Here is a 13,989-nt window from a genome sequence, read left to right as displayed (position 1 = left end):
GCAACCTCCTCTCTCTCAAACTTAGAGAGCCTATAGGGTGGCTTATTGACCAGTTCAGCATTTAGTTCAAGGTCCACCGCATAATCCACTTCCCACTTTGGTGGTAGACACTTAGGGGGCTGAAATATATCTTTGTACTCCTCCAAAACTTGAACCATATCCTTGTCAAGGGACTGTCCACCCTGATTTTCACTATACTTTATGAGTTGCAACACATAGATAGAACTGAAATTCTTCATTTCCCTCTTTAATTGCTTGGAAGTGATGAGGGAAAGCTTGGAAAATCCAATGCCATTGAGGGTTACAAGCTGTCCATCATGCCTAAACCGCATATACTTGTGATCAAGATCCAATGAGAACTCACCCAAAGTGCTCAACCAATCACATCCCAATATGACATCAATAGGTCCCAACTCCAGCATAATGAGATTGGCTTGCATCGAGTAATCGGGTGGCTTACAGTAGTGGACGGACAAAAATAGAAACCACATTCTCCCCATTTGCCACTTGAACTTCCATGGCATGTAAAAGCTCTATGGGCTATAATTTCAGATTTTGAATAGATTTGGAGTTGATAAAGCTACGTGTACTCTCCGAATCCACCAAAATATGGGCCACCCTTCCATTGATAGTGCCTTGGAGTCTCAAAGTAGTGGCTTCCTTACATCCCGCAAGCAAATCATGAGTTATAACACACACATGAGCTGTTTTGCCACTGAGATCGAATGGAAACTCACGATCATCCATAGAGGAAATCTCTTCTACCACTACCTCGTGACAATGCACATAAGCATCCTCTACCCCGTCATCATTTTCAGCTCTCATTCTCTTCCACAATAATCATGCTCACATTGGCTTTCTTGCCCTTGCAAACATGCTCCTTGCTCCACTTTTCCCCACATGTAAAGCATAGCCCTTAGCTCCTGAACTATTGAATCCTTGAAGAGTCCAATTGTCTTGACTTGTTGTTGGAGTAAAGGTGGGCTTCTTATCTTGATTAAGAGGCTTCTTTTGACCATCAAATTGAGCATGAAAGTTGCTAACCCTTGGCTGTCCATTCTCATATACGATTGGGAATTTGGATATGGAAGAGGGTGTTGTGGGAAAAGAGGTCTCATATTCCATGTGGTCGTGGATGGTTTTTGGAAGCTCTTATTAGCTGAAAATTGTGGATACCTCTTGTACTTTGGCTCATATAGCTCCACAGGTCTCATTGCTTCCTTCAAAGTGGGACATGTTTGAGCACTCACATCCGCTTTGATAAGAGAATCCAACCCATGAATGAACTTCAATCTAATGCCATCATTAAGCCCCTCCACATACATCAAAAGCTTCATGAAGCTCTTGATGTAGTCTTTAACCATTTCACCCTTTTAAGCAAGCTCATACCATTGTTCCATGTATCTAACAAGCACTAAGTGTGAAATGAATGCCATCTTCATCTCGTTTCAACTCTTCCCAAGAGTGAGATGTATTCCCTCCTTTCACCAAGTATCTCCACCATTCGTTTGCATAGTCTTCCATATGCAATGAGGCAAAATGCATCTTATCCTCTTCACTCTTTGGGTAAAGCTAAAAATAAGTGTCCATCTTCAGAGTTCACTCTTCCAACTCATTAAGAGCTGGACCATTTTCCTTGAATTTGGATAGTGTGACCTTGTCTTTCATATCCTTTGGAGTATTAGAAAAGGGATCATCTTTGTTGTTGGGAGACGTAATGCTTTTGCCATTGGTTGTAAGAGGATAGTAATTGAGCAAAATCCTTGTATTCCCTCTTGATGTAAGGAGGAAGCTCCACCCAACAAGCATAAGCCACTCTTTACATATGAATATGTTCATTAGATTGCAGCACATCACTTCCCATAGCATCTTCCACATGTATGGACTGAATTGGGTTGGGTGGTATTGAAACCCTCCTAACATCACCAAAACCCATGCTTATTGATTCATTGGAAACAATATAAAGTCTCCCATGCATGTGTAAAGAATCTGGCTGAATTGAAAAGCTTTTTAGTACTTCCCCATGAGGTCTTCTTGCATCCGCCATAAAGCTCACATGTAGTGTAGTCTTCATGTTGGCTTCATGAGGTTCCTTCATTGCTTGCTTGCCCTCTCTATGAGTAGATAGACCTCCTTGTGCATTCAATTTGCTCTCCATAGCATCAAAATTTGGTCACAATGTTAGCACTCATAAATTAAATGCTTTGAGTAAGGGCATCGAATTTATCCACAAGCATGTCATTGGAAATGATTGGGAGAGGATTGGCCCCATAAGAAATGGGTTTTTAAGCACCACCCACCATGGTTGGTAGAGGATTGACCCCATGAGAAGTGGATTTTAGAGCACTACCCATCATGGTTTCCTCTCCAATCTCTCTTGACGCTTGTCCCAAGGCATCATCATGCTCCCCCAATGCATCCGTAGTGACTTCCATAGTGCCAAGGTCTTGCTCATGTAATCCTTTACCTTCAGATAAGGCTCTTTAGAAAGGTAACAAGATGAGGTTCAGTCCGGATCCTAGTATTCTCTGTTTTGGGTTTTTTTTTAATAGGCTTTTACCAAAATTGGAATCATACCTTCCCTCTCAAGAGTCCAATTTGGGCATTCTTTAGCTTGTTAGGATCCTCTTGTGGGGTAATACACACCCATCAAGTTCAGTTCTTGAGATCACTTTTGATGTACAAACTACCAAAACAGGATTGCTCCACAAAATAGGGTGTAATTGCTTAACGGTAGCTCCGAATAGTATGCCATTTGGCTTATTTGGAAGGCATTGGAATGGATAATGAAGCCTAGGTGTCAATTTAGATTCAGTCCTAAGTGGCTGGGACTAAATCAAGGTTCAAGGTTCAGCTCTGACAGTGGTAAAAGTGGTCAAAATGTGCCCATAGTTTCACTTGTTTGCCATTGACCTTGTATCATTGCAGAAGCTCAATTCCACATACCAAGCCTCATGTGAACATCCTTTTCCCATGTGCATAGGTCTCTTGAAAAAAAATTACCATAACCTCCTTTGTTTCTAGAGACAATTTTCACTTTCCAAAAGAATACCAATGCATCACATTTGTAGAAACCATTTGCTCACAAAGTGTTAATGCTAATGCAAGGCTTATCATGCATCACATTGGCAATATAAGTGACACTTATGTATCAATTGTCCATTCCTTTGAGCCCAATGTATAGCTCACATAGAGTCCAAGCCATTGCAATTAGCCCAACACATGTGCCAATTGTTGATGAGGATTTTGTTGATGCCGTACGGCCTCGTAGCCGCCTCCACTCCCCCTCCTAATCCTCCTCCTCACCACTTTTCCACAGCACTCATGGCAAGGAAGATTCATGGAAAACACTCCCCCATGACTCCTCTTCACCTCTAGTCATGGGTACCCTTACCACAATGTAGATTCTAGAAATGATTGAAATGAAGTACAAGTGAGGTGAGGTGTGTAACTTGCTTGAAATGATTGGATGGAATCCACTTACAATTTAAATACATGTATTGACGCAATTTCTACCATATGGCATGACACATGCCCCATTTTCACCATTCATCGCAAAATCCCCCACTATGTTCCTGCAAATAGCATGACTCATACATTTTCTGTGTCTTAAACGTTTGATGTATTGTACTTATAGCCCTTCAAATGAAACTTATAAAACACCATAGCACTATCAGAAACATTGGTGGGTGTGAGATAAACTTTATTTTTCTCCATAAATTTCTTGAGTGGTAGCATTATATGAAACATTCTTATAACCAAATCCGGAGTGAGTGTGCAAACGCTATGTAAAGACTCTGACCATGTAAGAGGGCCCTTCCTAGCTAACAAGCAGAACCTTTCCACCTCGGCTTTGTTTCTCCGATTCTTTGATGGCTGTGAGGAAGTCCTCCAACGGGAACCTCTTACCGGAGAGGGGTGTGATAACCTTCCCCTCAAAGAGCTTCATCACCTCGGCTGCGACATGGGCTTGCTTGGCAGCTGTGGGGACGTAGTTGAGAAGCATCCACCAGCAAAACTGCACGCCCCTCATCAGGTCCACCGCACTCACGGCAGTTATGTCCCAGCCGGATAGCAACCCGTATACGAACACCTTACCACCATCTCTTACAGTGGCTGCCACAGTCTAGACGTGGTAATATACACTAGGGTTAGGTAGCTCTTAGAATTAAAGTTGCATAATTCCTACAGTTTTCAGCAACAAATGCCAACCAATTATACATCAACCGACAGCTTACTTTCGTGAGAACACCCCCGACAGCATCCACAGCAGCATATGCCAATTTGCCCCCTGTGATTTCTTTCACCCTCTCAACTATGTCTGCACAAGTGGAGACGCTAATTATCAGCATGTTTAGGGTTTTCTAAGCTTAACATTAATACGAACTCAGGAAATTGTGTGCTTATATGCAACTAATCAAATCAGACCTTCGGTTTCCGAGTTGATGACTTAGAGCCTTGAGCTCGTCTTTCCACGCATCCCACCGTACGATATTGATGGTCTTGATACCCCAATACTTGGCGAGCTGGATGAGCTGTCTGAGTTTGTCAAGACGGATCAAGAAGCATTAATTAGTACGTGTATTGATGTGTGTGTGTGTGTGTGTGTGTGTGTGTGTGTGTGTGTGTAAGAGAGAGAGAGAGAGAGAGAGAGAGAGAGAGAGAGAGACCTTCCAAGGACGGAGGCTGCAGCTGTCTGCAGAAGATACTCTCCTTTGGGAACGGCGTGGTCATCCAGCATGCCATACACAGTCCATGGGTTGACCAAGAATTGGGCAGCCGCTTCGTCGCTCACACTGTCGGGAACCGCTATAACCTGCTCTTCCTTCAATTCAACATAGTCTTGCCATGAACCTTGCCCATTTCGACGATACTCCACCCATACAAGCGGTATAACCCTCTGGCCGGGACGGAACTTACCCACACGCTCTCCAACCTGCAGCCCATCATCAGATAAAGAACACGCTGTAGGCTTTGTATACATTAAAATTCTGTAATATTGACATTTAATTGGAGCATGGGAGCATACATTACCTCCTCGACAATGCCAAAACCCTCGCTTCCGATAACTGGAGGATGGGGAAGTTTGAGGAGCTGGCCGGTTCTGATCGTAACGAGATCTGTGGGGTTGATAGGACGGACTGTTATGCGTTAGCGGTGGGCTTACTGGCCTGGTGGAGGAGCTCAAGAGCTTCATGGGGCTCCCCACGCTTTACTTGTGCAATCGACCGTGCCATTCGTGTGTAACTCCAAGTGCTTTTAGCGAACACACAAAATTGCAAACCTAATGCATGACACTCTCTCTTACTTGAATTCAAATGAGACAAACAACATAGCAAAGCTCATGCACGACAACTTAAATTAAGAAAGAAAAGGTGAGGCAAGTTCTCTCCAATGTTCTGATAAAGAGATTGCCCCCATAACCCTCTAGTCTTGGAGGTTTACGGGGCAGCCAATGGAAAGCTGGTAGCTTGTCAGCTTTTATCGGCTGACAAGGTCCTCTAGAGGTGTGGAGAGTGCTTTAAGCATCCGCTACCCTCTACACACGTACTATTATAGGTTGACCACCCCTCACACCTCCAAAAGTGGAGGGTTATGGGGGTGGTCTCTAAGACAATATATACACACATACAGTGCCCACAATTGCAAACATGGACATCTTTCCCTTAATTTACAACTATCAAGTCCCAAGTGTCCTTTAATTTTGTTATTATCACTTATGTGTATATGATATTGTTTCAAATTGTCCCATTTTTGGGGCAATAAATGATCCCGAGAAAATTTGGGAGTTTAATTCTATTGTTTAAAAATAAGAGGATGAAAAGTTGAATCGTGTTTACCTTATAGTTAGCAAAACTAATGTCTAATTGTAAAGGTAAAAATAATAATAAACTAAGAATAAATTGATATCACAAAATATACAAGATCAATGCAAATATTACTGGTCTCTGCATATCATCAAGCTAAACCCTTGTATTTCAAACTAGAGTTATCATCCATAAGTGTAGTTGGTTTACTAAAAGAAGGCTTACCTATACAAACAGCATCAACATATCAGAAACACAAGGCAAAGAAGCATCTAGTGTTTATATATATACACACACACACGTATGTATGTATGTATGTGTGTGTGTGTGTGTGTGTGTGTGTGTATACACACATATATATATATATGTATGTATGTATGTATGTATGTATGTATACACACACACACATGTATGTATAAGATATATATGTAAATGTGTACACACATACACACACAGAGATATATATATACATATCAATATATATATATATATATGCATACATATATGTATAAATATGTGTGTTGTGTGTGTGTATATGTATATATGTATGCGTGTGTATGTATGTATGTATATATATATATGTATGTATGTATGTATGTATGTATGTATGTGTGTGTGTGTATCTATGTATGTATATATATATATGTAAGTATGTATGTACATATGTATGTATGTATGTATATATATTAAAGAGAATGTGGGGGAGAGAGAGAGCTTGAGTTCCTTGCAAGCAAACACACACACACACACACACACACACACAAGAAAGTGCAAGACACAAGAAAGAGATAGATGGCTGAATTCTCTTCTGTCTTCTTCTCTTCTCTACAACAACATATAACTAAAAGATAAGAGTACATACATAAAGGGAAAGTACTCTCCTACAACATACAAAGTGGTCGATCTATAGTGTGAACCCAACTACTGGCTCCATAACTATGCCATAAATCTAGTACTCCAAAGTGGTTGTCACACAGCCTGTCATCCACTAGCGGCATATCAACCATAATCACACCAACCATACTAGTGACATAAGTGTGGAAGCTATCACCCAGGGCGGTCATCAATGTCCGCCTGGGTGGTAGCACTAGTTGAGCTCGATATATCAACACTTTCCCTCGAGCTCAACTCCACACACTGCACTCCAAAGAAGCTCCTAAACCTATGGAGCTTCTCTGTGCCCAATGCCTTCGTGAAGATGTCAACCACCTGATCCTCTGTGGTGCTAGCATATAGTAGATCTACATTACCTGTTAGAACCTTCTCCCTCATAAAGTGATAATTCACCTCAATGTGCTTTGTTCTAGCATGGTATACTAGATTACTAACCAACTATATGCTACTCATGTTGTCACAATAAATGACAACTGCCATATCCACGAGCTCACCCATATCACCAAGTAGCTTCTGAAACCAAACTACCTCACAAGTTGTCGTAGCAGCACCCCTGTGCTCTACCTCTGTACTCGACAAGGCAACTGTTGGACTCCAACTCACAGTAGCACTCCCAAATGAGAACATAAAACCACTAGTAAATCTCTTGTTTGCAACACTACTATCCCAATCAAGCATTTGTGTACCCATGTAGTTATATCTCTATACCAGCCTCATAGAAAAATCCATAATCAACTGTGGACTTTATATACCTGAGAATCCGTCTAGCCGCATCCAAGTGTGGCTTCCTAGGGGCCTGCATAAACTGACTCACAAGTCTAACAACATAAGTCAAGTTTGGCCTAGTAATGGTCATGTAGATCAAGCTACCCACTATGTGCCTGTATATAGTGGGGTCTTCCAAAAGCTCACCTGTATCTGCAGAAAGCTTTGTGTTATGCTCTAATGACACTGAAATAGACTTACAGCCTGTCATACCATACTTGGATAGCATGTCCAAGCCATATTGCCTCTACAATAACAAAATGCCATAAGGTGATCTCACCACATCTATGCTCAAAAAATATCACAGCTCACCCAAATCCTTCATCTCAAACTTTTGCTTCAAAAGCCTCCTAACATTCTATATGTCAACATCACTAATCACCAGTGATAATTAAGTCATCCACATAGATGACTAATAGCCTTATAGATGACTAATAGCATTATGCTTGACTTTATACATCTAATTACCTTCTTTTCCTTAGGCAAAGGCACTAACTCCCATATTGCATTTGAATCCAATGCTGCCATCTCCTCATTCATGGCATCTTCCCATTTCTTATTTCCAAATGCCTACTCAAAACAAGTGGGCTCCAATTCTTATATTACTTTAACCATGTAAGCATAATGATGGGCTATATATCCATCATATCTCAACTTGACAATAGGGTACCTAATCCTCATAGACCTACATACACTTAGATCACTGCCAAGTGTCCTCAAAACATCCCTCATTCTCCTTACACTAGGAGTAACCACAAATGGAATGATGCCAAGCTCCTCATCAAGGCTCTGCTCAAAGTCGCTGCACCATCCACATATGAGTGACATGCTGACAGATCAGGCACAAAAGGTTGATCTACCTTTTCCTTCCCTCTGTGTGATACATGTGTATCTACATATGTCCTCAACCTGCCTGACCATGCGCTAACATTGGATCCACTGCTAGAGGACTCTCCATGTCCACTGATCACTTGTGGTGCAGCATCAGCACTTTTTACATCTACATCTTCTGTTACCTTCACTACTGGTGCATACCAGCTACTCATCTCATCAAAGACAACATCTCTGCTTACTCGCATCTCACGAGTAGTAGGGTCATAACATCTATAACCTTTCTACTCCATAACATAACCAATAAAGATGAATTTCTCTGCCTTTGGATCCAACTTTGTTCTCACTTCATCAAGAACATGCACATATGCAATACACCCAAACACTTTCAAGTGAGACACATTAGGTCTTATGCCTGTAAACTTTGGTTCAGGCGTCATACCATGAAAAGCTACAATGGATGTCCTATTCATAATGTACACAACAGTTGCTACTGCTTCTACCCAAAAATAATGTGGCATATTCTTTTCAACCATCAAGGCACATGTCACTTCTGCAATATGCCTACTTTTTCTTTCTGCAATACCATTATGTTTGCGAAGTGTACCTGCATGTAAATTGTCTCTTGATTCCCTGCTTCTTTAGGAAATCGCTGAAGTCATTGGAGAAATATTCTCCCCCACCATTTGATCTCAAGTATTTTATTTGCTTGCCTTTTTCCTTCTCGACCAAGGCTTTAAATCTCTGAAAGTGAGCAAACATCTCACTTTTCTCCTTCATGAAGTAAACCCACACTTTCCTAGTGTGGTCATCAATGAATGTAACATAATACCTGCAACCTACAATTGTTGCAGTCTTAGTCGGTCCCTATACATCTGAATGTTTGACATCTGAATGTATGACATCTAATGGCCTTGCACTAACATGTTTTTCATGTGGAAAAGCATGTTTGGCCTACTTACCAAGCTGGCATGCTTCACATACTTTGTGCATACCATAAACCTTAAACTTTGGCAAACCTGCAACAATATTTTGGGCGTGCAGACTTCAATCAATGTACATTCACATGACCAATGTGCTTGTGCCATATGTCAATATCTGCAATAACACATGTTCCATGCGCAAACATGACTGCCTTTACTTCAGGCATGTTCACATCCAAGGTAAACATCCTACTATTTTTGTTACCCTTTGCAACCAAGTGACACTGATTTTTGAAGTCTTCCACAAAGCATCCTTGAGGATTAAACCTCACTTATAGACCCTGCTCAACCATCTGTTCAGTGAAAACCAGGTTCTTTGTAATATTTGGAACATGAACTACGCAAGTACTTCATTTTGCCATCCTACATAGACAATGGCACTTGCACAATGGGATGCGCAGTATCATTACCCATTTCTACATAGCCTATCACCACTGATAATCAAGTCATCCACATAGATGACTAATAGCATGATCCCTCTATCTGTCTTTTTCACATAAAGTATTATATAGAAGACTTATAGAAGTCTTTGAATGGACTAAGAAATATGAGCAAAGCATATAATAAACTTAAGAAGGCACTGGCACAAAGTGTTGGAAGAAACCAGACTAATCACCATTCATGGGTTGATGATGGAAAATCTCCAATGTGAAAAATGATTTGACCTCAAAACGTCAAGGACAAGGAGTGTCACGTAGGCTGTAATGCCTGTGAGACTGACGGCAGACCGGATGGCCATGTCCGAGGTTCAGTGGGAGAGAACGCCCATGCGGAGTCATGGGCGGCCAGGCTAGTGTGGACGGCAGGCCACACACTATATAGCCTGGGGGATGAGGGGCAATCCTCATTTTCCTCTATGGCTGGGTGGTGGGCCAGAGGTCGTCCCCTCTTGTGGTAATGCCCGTAGCGGCGTTACGGGAATGTAACAAGGAGCTTGAGGGAAACCTAATACTGTTATATATGGAATCGGGAGTAATAAGTGAAAACGTTAAAACTCATGGGATTGGAACCTTTTTGAATCACTGAGATTACTCCATAAGGGTCGGCCATAAATTGAGACCCTAGATGGTATTAAAACCCATGGGTATATCAATGGAAGAAAATTAAAATTTTATTATAGATCCCCTGGCATAGTATGTTGACCCAAATCCATAAAAAGAGGGAGGAAAAGATAGAATAAGGGGTGGTTGTACCGTAAGGGTCCTCACTTTGGGATCATGTCGTGCAGATTGTACAACCTTGAGGTAGCTTAATCGAGTTATACATCCAATCATAGCATCCCAAGGGGTAGTTAATACAAACTCAGGAGGTAACTCGACCGAGTTATCAAACCTCCTACCTAGGATAATTCCAATGGCCAAGTAACTTAATCGAGTTATGTGGTGGACATCTACAAGGTACTTTGCAAATTGGTCGAGTTATATAGTGGGCATCTACGTATGATCGATCGAGGTATGAGGTGGACATCCATGTAACTCGGTCAAGTTTCATGGTTGACATCCACGTGTGTGCCATGTATATCGATCGATTTACCTATTAGACATCCAACATGAAACTCGACCAAGTTATAAGTTGCATACGTGGATGTCCAATATGTAACTCGATTGAGTTAAATACATACACCATGGCATTCATGTACATCAAGCATGCACCTTGATGACTGTAAATAAAGAAAAAAATTCCCAAAAAATAAAATAAAATCTCACGTAACTCAATCCAGTTAACGAGGATACCCAACCATAAATGCACATGTGTGCAATTTAACTACTTTGCGTAGGATAAAATTATTTTTTTAATATTTCCATGTAACTCAACCGAATTACGTGGACACCCAATCGAGTATGGACACGTGTTTCTTTATTTTGATGTTGCGAAGAAAAAAAATATTTTTTTAATTTTCCACATAACTCAACCGAGTTATGTGGATACCCAACTGATGATGAACAAGTGTAAAGCTCGACGACACTGCGAAAGACAGAAAAAATCAATTTTTAAATTTTCCTATAACTCGACCAAGTTCCGTGGATACCCAACCAAGTATGGACACGTATTTTTTTATTTCGATGTTGTGAACGAAAAAAAAACAATTGCTCAAAAAGAATTTTCAAATTTTCACGTAACTCGACCGAGTTACGTGGATAGGATTAACACGTGTAAAGCTCAATGATGTTACAAAGGAGAGAAAAAAATCAATTTTTAATTTTCCACGTAACTCTGACCGAGTTGCGTGGAAACCAAATTGAGTATAGACATGTGTCCAGCTTGACGACGTTACAAAGGGAAGAAAAAATCCAAAAAAAAAACTTAAATATTCAATTTTCCATGTAGCTCGACTGAGCTACGTGGGTGCCAACCCATGTTTGACACACGTGTTATACCAAACCAATCGTGGAGTGACACGTGTTCCTTGCTTTAAAACCCTAACCATAACTCAGTCGAGATATAAAAGCCCCATCGTGGGCCATTTGCATTGCTGACGTGGATCTGGTGGCGTACACTTAGTTGCTTGCTTCTTTGTTAACCTAGCCTTGTTTGGTTGCGAAATTGCAATCTTTTGCGGACTGGGCACCCTTGCGAAATTCTTTCGTGGCTTTGTTGCTTCATGGATTTTCCACGTCATTATCTGCTAGTGAGATCATACAACAGTGGAAGCTCTGGACCTTGTCCTCTATTTGTACTTCTTCTGATGTGACTACCGCCGATTGGCCCATGTATTTCTCATCCTGAAGCCATTCACTGTTTGTGAAAAAGGTCTACCATCCGAGCTTTCTAATGTAAAGGCATTCTGGCTAACCAGGTTTTTCACCATGAATGGTCCTATATCCACCAGATTTTGAATTTTCCAAGGTGCGATCCCAACTTGGAGTTGTAGACTAATACCAGGTCTCCTTACTTAAAAATTTTGTGCTTGAGATGCCTATCAATCCAGGCTTTTCTTCTCCATTGTACTATCACCACCTATAGAGAGCTAAGTTATCTTTCTTCCTCTAAGGCTAGGAGCTCCTATATTCTATGCTCCTGCAATTCTTCCATTAGTAGCTTTTCTTGATTGCCACTCTTAAACTAGGTACCACAAATTCCATGGGCATTACTTCCTCCAGGTCATAGACTAACTTGAATGATGTTTTCCCCGTTGAGACTTTGTATGATGTGCGGAATGCCCATAGGGTTGCGTCTAGCTTCTAGTCCCAATCATTTTTGTTGGTGTTTATAATCTTCTTCAGTATTTTGGTCAGAACCTTGTTGGTAGATTCCACCTGGCCGTTACACTATGGGTAATAGGTTGAGGACTTCTTGTGATTGATTAGGTATTTTTCCATCAACACTTTCATCACCTTGTTCCATGAAATGGGTGCCCTGGTCACTGACTATTTCCACCATCAATCCATGCCTAGTAATAATGTCCTTGAAGAGAAACTTCACCACCTCTTCTGTGGAGTTTCTCTTGATAGCTTTAGCTTTCGGCCATTTGGTGAAATAATCAGTTTTGCCACAATGATGTATTCACACCTACTACCTTTCATGGGCGGCTTGATTGGTCCAACAAAATCCAATACCCACTTCATGAATAGAAACAGCGGTAGTATGGGCGAAATGGAAAATGAGTTGACCCATTCGCCCGCCGCTGTGCCAGACATCACATTGCTTTGCGTCTCGCTGTTGGCATCCCTCATGATTGTTGGGCCACCATAGGCTTGCTTGTAAAATTTTTCGGGCTATGATTTCTCTGCCCATGTGTCCTTCGGTAATGCCACAACGTGCTTCTCTTAATACTACTTGCTCCTTATGGTCCAGGACACACCTGCGTAGGATCTAGTCTATGCCTCTTTTGTAAAGCTACCCAACAATCATAGTGAAGTAAGGTAATCCTTTTCTTTCTGTCAATAGTGTAACCTTCCTCGAATGTTCCATCCTCTAGAAACTGCATCATGTCATAATACCAATTCTCTTCCACTTCTACAATTGCTACATTGAATAGGTTGGTGTCTAGGAGTTGGTCATCCACTTCATCTAGAGCAAGTCCTTCAAAATCTAGTTTTGGACAAAAAGTCCGCTACTACCGCACTCTTTTCCGAGCGTGAGCTGGATTGTGACTCAAACTCTTGCAGTAGAAGCATCCACCTTGCCATCTTCCCCACCAATAAGGCTTTGTTCACCAGATAAATCAGGGCTTGATGGTCCACTTGGAAAACAAATTTGTTTCCAAGAGGTAGTGTCGGAACTTGGTCACAGTATAAATCATTGAGAGAGCTTCCCGCCTTTGTTATGTTGTAGTTCCTTCCTGCCCTTGTGAGAGTTTTGCTAGCATAATGAATGGGTTTCATATACCCCTCTTGCTTCTCCTACATCAGTGCACTGCCCACTGCTTGTCTAAAGCATCTACATATACATGGAATATTTCATTCTAGTCTGGGGTGGTTACCACTAGTGCAGTTGACACCATTCTCTTTAGCCATTGGAATGCTTTTTGACACTCTAGATTTCATTCATACTTTGCATCTTCCTCAGTAAGTGCATACAATGGGTTAGCCACATGCGCTAAATATTTTAAAAATCTAGCATGCCACTTAACCTTACCAAGGAACCTCTCTAGTTTCTTAATATTCTGAGGAGTAGACATTCTGGATATGGCCTTGACTTTAGCAGGATCTATGGCCAATCCTTGGGCTGACACTATGTGTCCTAACAGTGTTCGTGATCTTGTATCT

General features: G+C 41.3%; 1 pseudogene across 1 annotated transcript in view; it reads right to left on the bottom strand.

Annotated features, from left to right (window-relative positions):
* Nucleotides 1-251: 251 nt before the first annotated feature.
* LOC147633909 (uncharacterized) overlaps nucleotides 252-13,989 on the bottom strand; it is a 14,738-nt pseudogene continuing 1,000 nt past the window's right edge. The window contains exons 2-6 of the transcript XR_015267013.1: nucleotides 5,035-5,151; nucleotides 4,671-4,936; nucleotides 4,429-4,539; nucleotides 4,239-4,321; nucleotides 252-4,126 (exon numbers count right to left, since the gene is read on the bottom strand). The product of XR_015267013.1 is annotated as an uncharacterized LOC147633909 (transcript). The remainder of the gene's footprint in view (nucleotides 4,127-4,238; nucleotides 4,322-4,428; nucleotides 4,540-4,670; nucleotides 4,937-5,034; nucleotides 5,152-13,989) is intronic.

Source organism: Cibotium barometz, chromosome 11 (genome assembly GCF_041138505.1).
Source record: "Cibotium barometz isolate CiBa-2024 chromosome 11, ASM4113850v1, whole genome shotgun sequence".
Lineage (NCBI taxonomy): Eukaryota > Viridiplantae > Streptophyta > Polypodiopsida > Cyatheales > Cibotiaceae > Cibotium > Cibotium barometz.
This window is presented reverse-complemented; position numbering and strand designations above follow the sequence as displayed.